Source organism: Thalia democratica, chromosome 2 (genome assembly GCF_965202585.1).
Source record: "Thalia democratica chromosome 2, ktThaDemo2.hap1.1, whole genome shotgun sequence".
In the NCBI taxonomy this organism is placed as follows: Eukaryota; Metazoa; Chordata; class Thaliacea; order Salpida; family Salpidae; genus Thalia; species Thalia democratica.
In genome coordinates this window covers 2976419-2987657 of record NC_139166.1, presented here as the reverse complement: position 1 = coordinate 2987657, position 11239 = coordinate 2976419, and the positions used below count along the sequence as shown (strand labels likewise).

Genomic DNA, 11239 nt, shown 5'->3' with positions numbered 1-11239 from the left:
AGATTGTTGACTCGAAGTGGAAGAAAGTTAGTTGCTTAAAATTTATAATTAATTCAATTATTTTTACGTTTAAAGTCTTGATAGACGCTTAGGTTTAAAAAAAAATTCAATATAATTTGAAAACTTTAATAACATGAAATAGTTAAGTAGTTTTATTATTTTTAAAAATTAGTTATTAACTTTTTCATCCAGTCTAATAAAAAAAAAAATCTCGCATTAACTTTTTTAGTACGGCTAGTAAACCAAACAGAGTATGAGTAAACAATTTCAGCCAACTTAGTTATATTATAACACAAAATAATATGTGTAATTGTATTAGTTTATTTCAATTAACTAATTAAAATTTTTAATAAAATTGCCAAAAAAATTAGATTGACGTATAATAACTACCGCACGGTAATAATAAAATTATTTGAATTTAGTGCAGCTTGAATCTGAATTATTTGAATATAAAACTGTAAATAAATTATCCCTAGTAACTATGAATTTTAAATGTAGAACAGCATTTTGTACTTATTATTTATATATACATCGCGTAAAACAAGTAAATGTTGTAAAAAATATAAAGTTACTGTTATTAGAATATATTTTTTTAAATAAATACAATTATTAAAACACAAGTGAAATTAAAATTGTTTTAACTGCTTTTGTGAACAAACATTTTTGAAAATTTTAAATACGGTATATAAACAATATTATATTAATTTTTATAAAAAAGTAAATGTTGTAGGCGCTGTTAAAATTTTTACTGCTTTTGATATAAATCATTTTTAAAACTTTAATTACGGTTTATTTAAACAAAATATATTAGTTTTTATAATAAAAGTAAAGTAAGCAAAATTTGATATTAATATGAATAAACATTTTTAGCAAACGTTTAAATGCACTATTATATAGTGACTTTATTACTCTACATAGCAAATTTTATGTCATTAATCAAATCAAAAATTTTCCGACAAACTTCTAAAGAGTTATAAATGCCGCTTAATAATAAGTGTAATTATATTAATTTATTTCAATTAATTAATTAAAATTTTTAGTGAACTTTCCGAAGAACTAGGATTGACGTATCATCACTACCACACGGGAATCAGGAGAGATGAGAAGAACACCAACATCTGGAGGAGGAGCAGCGACGGAGTTGAGATGAAGGTGGAGGGATGGCTTACTAATAAGTTTCCTCGTAGCTACAATGGTTGGGATTTTTTGTTCTGGCACTTCTACAATAACTCAAACAAAAATACCATTTTTAACGGGCCTGATTACTCATATTACTTTATTTGTGAATACTAACTTTGTTTGACCCGAACTTTTCATTTTTCAAACAAACAAGCATTTATTAAACATAAATTAAAAATTTTACAAAAGATCAAAGACTACTTTAAATGAAATTAATCAAAAAAATTTTATTAATAAATTCTATTATCAAATGCTTCAAGTTTTCTCTTCTTACAAAAACAAACAGTAATATTTTCTTATCAAAGTTGTTTGCCTCTTATAATTTAAGATGTTAATTTTATTATCCTATTGTGTTACATAATAATTCAAAATATTTAATGTTTCTTTAAAATTAAACAAGCAATATTTTGTTAGTTTAAATTTTATCTAATTTTTTATCTGCTTTTATTACAACAAACAAAAATATTTTTTAAATCCAAGTTATTTGCCTCTTATAATATAAGATGTCAATTTTATTTGTTTTTTATTTACTACTCAAAGTGATTTCTTTTTGTATTACAACAAATCAAAGTATTCTAACTTTTTGAAAGCTGAATAAACACTATAATATCAAATTGTATGCTATCTAATTAATAATCTAACAAAAGAACGTTTAACGAAATAATTTTTATTTTTATTAGACAACATGGTATATTTGTGACATCAAAATTATAAATAAAGTCACAAAAATCAAAAAAAAAAAATCACTGAGACTATCAAAATATTATTAATAGTTGTAAATAAATTTATACTAATTTGTTTTAGATTCAAAATTCAATATTCTTTTTAATCAGGTATCAAGAGCTTGTGTAACTTTTAAAAGAGTCAGGTTTTTTTTATTCTAAGCAGAAAATAATCAGAAAAAATTTCAGCGCATTGAAAAAAAAAATATAACAAAAATAAATTGACATAATTGAAACGAAATAACGATACAAAAAAAAAAGTTCACCATAACATATTCGGCAGATTATAAACTAAAATATTTTGCCCGTAAAAATGTGAATTTTTTATATTTGATATTAATTCATTTTTAAGTACCGAACTTAATTATTGTTTTATTAAATAAAAAGGCAGCTGTGCTGAAAAGTTGAACAAAATTTGAATCCAGTGTAAAAAAAAACATTTGTTTCTCAACATAAAACTGTTTTTGAGGTGAAATAATTAACCTAGCAATTACAAACAAAACAAACTTTTTTTATGACGTCACTACAAAATAATTACGTCATAACTGCGTCATCAGTGAGCTCAGATGTCCAAGATTTCCTGTAATTGAATATTCAAGTAAAAAAATTAATAAAATCCTTATAAAATAATAGTTACTTGATTGTTACTTAAAAACTGTATTTAATTTCAGTTATTAGTGTTTTTGATATACTTGTAGATATCATACTTAAATAATTTGTGAACAGGAATTTTCGATTGGAATTATTTTTATAATTGTTCAAGTAACTTCTCATAATTTAATTAATAAAGTATAATGTAAGAAACACCAAAAATCATAATTTGTTTTTACTTAATTAAAACAAACTTTTAACTTTTTTATTTTTAAAATCAATTAATAATTAACTTGTGTTTAGGTTTAAATCAAATGTGTAGATTATAAAGATTATGAAAACATGACATTTTTTTTAGTGTAAGTTATTAGAAAAGAGATAATTTTTAAATTTCAGCAAAATAATTATTTAAGATCTTAGAACTTTTTATTCATGTTGTTATTATAATAAGTTCTTCTGAAAATTCTTAAGTAAAAAACTTAAAATTATAATTTCTGTACATCAAGCCGAAAAAGAATGTGGAAACATATTTTGACATGTATCAAACAGAAATAAAATAAAGTTTATTTTTTCGGTCAGTTTCATAAAGATGAATTTTGATATATATTTAAGTTTTACAATTATAAGTAAATTTAAATGTTAAAATAAAAATCCATCTCTTTAATGAAATCATACTGAATTTTAAAGAAAAAAGATAATTGATTATTGTTTTCTGAAACCATTTAGTTTTTATTAAGGACATATAAAGGGTAAAACTATTTTTTATACAAGTTGGTCTTATTTTTTCGAGTTTTAATTAAGCTAACTATTTACACAATTTTAATATTCAACAAACTTATCAAAATATAGCAGGTTAAAGTTAGAGAGTACAATAGGTTGCTAATGGGAGTAGAACTAAAAATAAATTAAATTACTTAAAATCCATCTCTTCCTAAGTTTTAGAGTTAATTATCTAATTTTTAGGAAATATTTCTTAAAACTCTTAAAAAAATGTGTAGTATATATTTTTAAATAGCCAAAATTACCGAACTCCAGTCAAATTAATACTAAGTATACAATCAAATATTTTTACTTGTTTAGCCTTATTTAGGGTGGCCACTTGTTTTTGGCAGATTTTCTTCCAGGTTTTAGAAAATACGCGTTTTTTAGTCTACTTTTAGTTGGAAATTAAACTCGAGGTTAAAACTGTGTTAAATATTATATCAATATTAAATGATTAATGTAAAGCTACTTTAGTTGTGTTTAAATAAAGAAATAATTTGATGATGACCAAAATTTTTAATTTATATGTTAGATTTTTAGTGTCAAATCAAAAATTTACTAATTAAAGTTGTAGAAATTGTTTAAAATTCCAGGTATATCCAGGTTTTTCAATAATTTTTGTTCAGAATTCAATATTTTTTTAATCCTAAATTGTCAAATTTTAGGTTTTCAGGATTAGAGGCCACCCTACTCATTATAAAACTTCGAAAACCTACTTTGCCAAATTAATTGTTTAACTTCAAATCATTAAGTTTTACTACAAAGCAATGCTTCACTTAAACGAGATCTTATTCAATTAAATTTTATTATCAACTGAAGACATGGTTGCCACTGATCAAGCTGAGAAAAATTTCCTGACTTTTTACCAAAATTTTCCTGACTTTTCTAAACTCTTAAATTAAACTTATTCTAAAATACATAATCGAAAACTTCAAACTATATAAAGCTTTCAATTTAATTTTAATACAGGTTAAAACAATAGTTTTTTGCTGAATTCTATCATCAAACTTCCAGTACATCACTTAAACCATCTGTGTATGATTGATCTTTGTAATAAACATATCAGCAACATACTTGTATAATTACCTTATAAACACAGCTTGTCTGAAAAAATTCAATTTTTTATCATTTCCTAGCATAAATGTATCTAAATAAACAAACGACATGTAAGGAACTTTTACAATTAAACCTTGAATAAATAACGAAATTTTACAACTAAACTCTTAAAACAATAACAAATTTTTACATTTGAAACTTTAAAACAATAAAGAACACAATTTTTTAGAATCCTAGCATAAATTTATCGAAATACAAAACGACATATATGGAACTTTTACATTTAAAACCTTTAATCAATAAGGAACTTTCACAACTAAAACCTTAAAACAATAACGGACTTTTACAATTATAACCTTAAAACAATAAAGAACTTAATCAAATACTGTTTTTTTTTAAATGTATGTACTTTGATAAAACACTTAGATTCTAAAATTATGCTAGATAAACTTTTGTGTATATACCACAGTTTCACTATGGAAGTGTCCTTTCTACAGATCATCAATACTAAAAAGCATACAAAATCTGCTTGTTCAAGTAGGGTAGTTGTTCAATATGTTAATAGAAAATTTTTGCATTTTTATAAAGAATATTTTACTAATCTATACCAGATGAAGGCATTGGAAATAAAATTAAATATTTTTGTAAATTTATAGGAAATTTTGGAATTTTTTTCTGACTTTAAAGGACTTTTGATTAATTTTTACCATTTGAAGGCTTTGAAAAACAAAGAATTTTGTAAATTTAAACTTTCAAAATCTGACTTTTTTTTTAATTTTATCAAATTTCTTGACTTTTCCTGACTTTTTTCAAAACCCTTCATTTTTTCCTGATTTTTCCTGACTTTTTTCAGTTTTTTAAATTTTTCCTGATTTCCTGACTTTTCCTGACCGAGTGACAACCCTGTTCACCGCAAAGCAGATTAAATTAAAAATTATCTACATAAAATATAAATTGATATTTTTTTTATCTCAAAACTAAGTTCTAACAAATGTGCAGTTCCAAAGACTACTTTTTTAATAAATAAATACCATTTTTAATTTAATAAAAGTAACAAAAACTTGTAAGTTTACATTTTTTATGTTTGAAAACAGTTTCTAATTAAAGATAGCTGGCCGATAACACCTAACTACTATAAATACTACTTATGATATTTAAACAGGTGGTAGAAAGTAATGTGAAAATCTACTCAACAGTTTTCAAAGGCTTGAATAAAAACATAGAAATTCACAAAATAACAATAGAAAGTAAACAACAGCTAAACTTTCGAACAATTATCTAAAATATATTTATAACCGGTTTATTTAAGTGTTTCAAGACTTTAGTTTGTAGGATTAAGTTCATATTTTATTTATCTTATCTAAACATTTAAATATGAATGAATATTAAACAGAATTATAAATAAGCTGAATGGAGTAAATACTGAACTTAACTAATATTAAATGAATGTAATAAATAAGAAAGTTAAATACTTTGTAAACAAACTTTTTAAACTTGAACATATATAAATGCAAAACTCTGGCTGTAGTAAAACATAAATACTTCCATTTTTCTTACTTGAATAGCCTTATAACTAGTAAGAATAGGTTTTAATTTAAGGCCATAGGGGGGGTCCGACTTTTTTTTACAAAAAATAACTTTGGCTTTTATATGAAAGCTTTAAATACAAACTACAAGCCTGTTTTTATAGAATTTAAAAATATCATTTAACTTTTGAGATATTTTATTTTTTGTAAAAAGTTTCCGATACAAAAGTATGGACCGCAAATTTTTCGGGGTCAATTTTCTTGGAAATTTTAAAACTCACTAAAAATCTATCTCCTCCTTCATTTTTTGACCTAGAGACTTCAAATTTTCAGGAATTTTTCCTTTTAATATTTTGAAGAATCCTAATGTTGGAATTTTTGAAATTTTGAAAAATAAAAATTTTATCCACAAAAAACTAAAAAAAAAGGTAGTTTTTTGACAATATTTTTTTTTTTACTCAAAATTAAAAAAAATTCCTACAATAGATCTCTTTAAAGTTTAATGATACACATTCTGTAAAAATTTGAGAAAGATTACTCAAAAAATGAAGGAGGAGATAGATTTTTAGTGAAATAGTTTTTTTTCGCATTTTTAGTTTTCGCCTTCCATAAGGAACCTATTGAGCGCCCTTTCTTTGATCGCTTATATCTCAAAAGTTACTTTGAGTTTTTTTAAGCGGTTAAAAGTGTCTGATAGCTCAGATTAAATTCTACAAAATAAGATCAAGTTGTAAAAAACAAAGTGGACCCCCCCTCCTATGGCCTTAACAATTTATTTGTTTCTATAAAAATTTCAACTGCAAATAACCTAGTTTACTATTTGATTGAACACAGTATTCGTTGAGATACTTGTTATTTAAGATAATATTAAGTAAACGTCTAGAAGATAATTAAATAAATAAAAAATTTTAATATAAATTAAATAATGATAACCTATAAGATATAAGTTTACGTAAATAAGTTTGCTTTAATATTTAAATTATTAAATCAATATAAAAATACAATTGCATTTTAAACAAAGGAATACTTGTTAAGTTAGTATTTATAAACTTATTAAACACTAATAAAATTAATAATACTCTTAATCTTAGATTTACAAAAATCTTTATAAATAATATTATATAATATTGAAATAATGTTATAAAAATTAATCTGAAATTAACAGTGTTGATAATATACTACTTAACAGAGGTTTTTTTTTTTAATTTTTTGTAAATGCTTAACAGAAATTTCTTAGTGAACTTAACTATAAAATAAAATTTTTCTTGCAACTAGTTATAGAATTAATTAAAATGATAAAAACTAATAATTAATTAACTATTATGGTAATTGTTAAGTTTTTCTAAATGCTTAGCAAATATTTCTATCTTTGTTAATATTAAACCTGATTTTTATACATATTATCTTTGCAGTTTATCATAATAATTAAATAATTAATAAAACTAATGGAATATTTGTCAAAGTTATTCTTCTAATAAACAAAATACAATAATAACTGAATAATAATAAAACTTAAATTACAATCTTTGAACAAAATTTCAACTAACAAGGTATTTGTTAATTTAAATTTTTAGCAACTTCATCAGAAAGTTATACATTTCATAAAATTTGAACAAATAAGGTATATGTTAAGTTTGTCTAAATGTTTGACAACTATTTATATTTAAAAGATTGTAAAACTCATTTTTAATTAACTATTACATTTTTAATTAACTTTTATATTTTTAATTAACTTTTACCTACTTTAACTTTTTATAACTAATGGTAAAACTAGCTGGGCTTTTGTTAAAATTCATTTATTTATTTTTTAGCAACTTGACATCAAAATAATATTTTTAAATTAATAATAAAACTAACACGGTATATCTTAAGTTCGTCTAAATTAAAAAAAAAGCTTTAAAACTAACAGTGACCCCTTTACCTCTTACCCCTTTGCTGCTCGTGGCCCCCTTTGGATAATACTGATCTATATTAATATTATTTTACACATAATTTACTTTAGAAGTTTAATTTAGTCAAAAAATTATTAACTTCTTATGAGAGGTTTTTTAAAACATTGAAAGAAATATTTTCGGAAAATTCAGGATTTTATCATATGAAATAGATTTTTAGTGATTTCTTTTTATTCAATATTGTTGTTTTTACTTCCATAAACAAATAATTGTGTTCTTTTCTATTCAATATTGCAGTTTTTCCTTCCATAAGGAGCTTTTTGTATTCTTTAGCTTTATCTTAAAAAATAGTTTGAATATCTAAAGTCTGTGCAAAGCAAGTTCTAATTTAGTTAAAACTGCACAAAATAAAATCATGTAGTTAAATAGTGATTTCCCCACTTCTCCTGATAGCCTTAATATATTGTATAATAAAAATTGTTTATGTTGCCTAAATCACGGTTGCCACAGATCAAGCTGAGAAAAGTTTCTTTAATTTCTGCTAAAATTTTCCTGACTTTTCTAAATCAAACTCTTAATTTAAACTTACTCTACAATACATAATCAAAAACTTCAAATTATATAAAGCTTTGAATCTTATTTCTATAAAGCTTAAAACAACAGTTATTTTGCTGAATTCAATCATCTAACTTTCATTACATCACATGAACCATCTGTGTATGATTCATGTATTTGCAATAAACAACTTTACCAGCAAAACACTTGTATTTTCTAATTCATAAACACAACTTGTCTGAAAAAGGAAGCAACATTTTAGCATTTCCTAACACAAATGCTAAAATCATCAATATTTAAAATGGATACAAAAGTTGCTTGTTCAAGTAAAGGGTAGTTGTTCAATATGATAATAGAAAAGTTTTGCAGCTTTATAAATGATATTTTATTAATTTCAACCAGATGAAGGCAGTGGAAATTAAGTAATTTTGTAAATTTCTAGGAAAATTTTACAATTTTAGCCTGTTTTAAAGGGTTTTAAAAGGTTAATCTTTTACTATTCGGAGGCTTTGGGAAATAAGGAATTTTGTAAGTTTGAACTGAAAAAACCTGATATTTTTCAAATTTTGTCAAATTTCCTGACTTTTTTTCAAAAACACCCATTTTTTCCTGACTTTTGTCTTTTGTTTAGTATTTCCAGACTTTGTGGCAGCCCTGTTATGTGTAAGTTTTTTTTTCGCTGAAATTTTTAATCAATTTAAAAAAAAGTAAGACTACAATTGTATGTTTATTTTAATTTCTAGTGTGATGCTACTGAATATTAAATATTTCATCATTTCAGTAAATTTTTGGCAGAGATTTATTAAGTAAAGTAAAATTACTCAATAAAATATGATGCTAAGTTTTTAGTGAGCTATTTATAAAATATATTCGATTTTATCACTTAATTTATTTTTGACAAAACTTTCTGTAATGTTTATAAGTATTTGTTTTTTTATTTATTTATAAGTTGACATGTGATGTATTTAAATACAAACTGAAACTTTTAAGAATTGTCTGGATAAATTTTGTTGTGATGGAATATCAGTTTCAATGCTGTTCCATTTATTTGAACATAAATAATATTAAACCAGTCAACCACATAGCAAGTTGATCTGATGCAAGTTTACATTTATAGAGTTATATAGGTTATAATGTAACAATTATTGCACATGATGCTTGTTTAAGTGTGTTGCCATTTATTTATAATATTTATTTAGAAAAACTACATTAAAAAGTTCAAGGGAACTAAAAGAAAAATAATGCAAAGTATAATTAAAAAAGTTTGCCTTAATTGGTAACATAATTTTATTTTCGAATAATAACAGAAAGTGTTGCCACTCTTTTAGTGAAAAAAACTGTCTTGAGTCAGCTAGAGTTTTTTAAAACCCTTAAAAAAGTTTTTTAACTTAAAAAATAACAAAATTTAAGTTTACCAATTAAATTTGTCATACAACAACAAAATAATGAGAATAAATTCCATTCAAAATGTAGACAAAATCTGTCCTGAGATTTACTTTAATTAAACAAAACTTTAACTTGGTGATTTATAAAACTACAAAACTATCTTGAGTCAACCTGACTTAAAAAAAATATCCTGAGTTATCCTGAAAGTGTGGCAACCCTGTTTATAATTCATTATAATATTTAGTAGTAATACTAATTGGGTATCATTAATTAGGTATATATTTTTTGATTTGAACAAAATTTTTTTTTTAATAATACAGGGTTGTCACTCTTTGAGTCAAAAAATCTTCTCTGAGTGACCAGAAACTTCCCTGAGTTTTTTTCAAATTCTTAATTTTTTTATTATTTATTAAAAAATTACAATGTTAGTTATGTATTAAAGAACTAGCCGCAAGGCTAAACATTTTTTAAATAAGCATTTCAAAAAAACAATTTTTTTTTTGAACAAAATATTGAAACTGGATTAATTAAATCTTATTCTAGATCTAGAAAAAATTTTCCCTGAGTTTTTTTAGAAATCTTAAAATTTCCCTGAAGTTTTTAGAAAAAACCAAAACTGCCTTGAGTTTAAAAAAAAAACCAAAATGCCCTGAGTTTCCCTGAGATTTTCTATATCTTGAAAATTCCCTGAGTTTACCTGAATTCCTTGAGTGTGTGGCAACCCTGTTAATGATAAAACTAACAAGGTATATCTCAAGTTTGTCTTAATTTAAATAAAATATACCTTATAAATAACAATAAAACCAAATAAAAATAATTATTAATAAAACTAACAGTTTATTTGTTGAGCTTTTCTGTGATTTCCTGAATTTTTGTCGTTGGCCATGTGATGAAAGCATCTCACCAGGGAATTAAAATCTATTGAAATAATTAGCATGCAATATTTCAATTAAAAATATTTGTTTATTTGATCAGTATGTTATGTTTATAATTTTAAGATCTGTTTGCCTATATAATTAAGTTATTAAATTTTTGACTAAAAATTGTATAACCACTAAAAATCTATCTCCTTCTACGTTTTTTGAGATGAAAACCTCAAACTTTAACAGGGTTGCCACTCGTTTTTTCAAAAACTTTTCTAGGTTTTTAAAAGTACAGACTTTTGGGGATGTTTTTAGTTTAAAGTTTAGTTTTAGGTAAGCAACTGTGTTAAGTAGTATAAAAAGATACTGTTAAAATAATTTGAATGTGTTTTTTAATAAAATACTTTTTGATAACAACAATTTTCTTTTTTTATTTGATAGATTTTTTGAGTCAAATCAAAATTTTACTACTGAACATGTGAAATTTCCAGGTTTTCCAATTTTTTTTTAGTAATTTTTGTTCGAAACTCCAGGTTTTTTTTTTCAAAATTTCCCAAAATCCAGGATTTTCCAGGTATTTTTTACCTAAGTTGTCAAATTCCAGGTTTTTCCAGGTAAAGTGGCAACCCTACTTTAAGGAAATGTTCCTTGCAATGCTTAAAATAATTTGTATGTAAATTGTTTAATAAAAGTATAATTTACAGTAG

At 23.6% G+C, this 11239-nt stretch overlaps 1 long non-coding RNA gene across 1 annotated transcript; it reads right to left on the bottom strand.

Moving 5' to 3' along the window:
* Positions 1-962: 962 nt before the first annotated feature.
* Positions 963-10564, bottom strand: LOC145829757 (uncharacterized). The gene is made up of 3 exons (XR_014369578.1): positions 10504-10564; positions 2409-2481; positions 963-1187 (listed from the first exon to the last, which is right to left on the bottom strand). It is a non-coding gene; the product is annotated as an uncharacterized LOC145829757 (long non-coding RNA).
* Between the last annotated feature and the right edge of the window lie 675 nt (positions 10565-11239).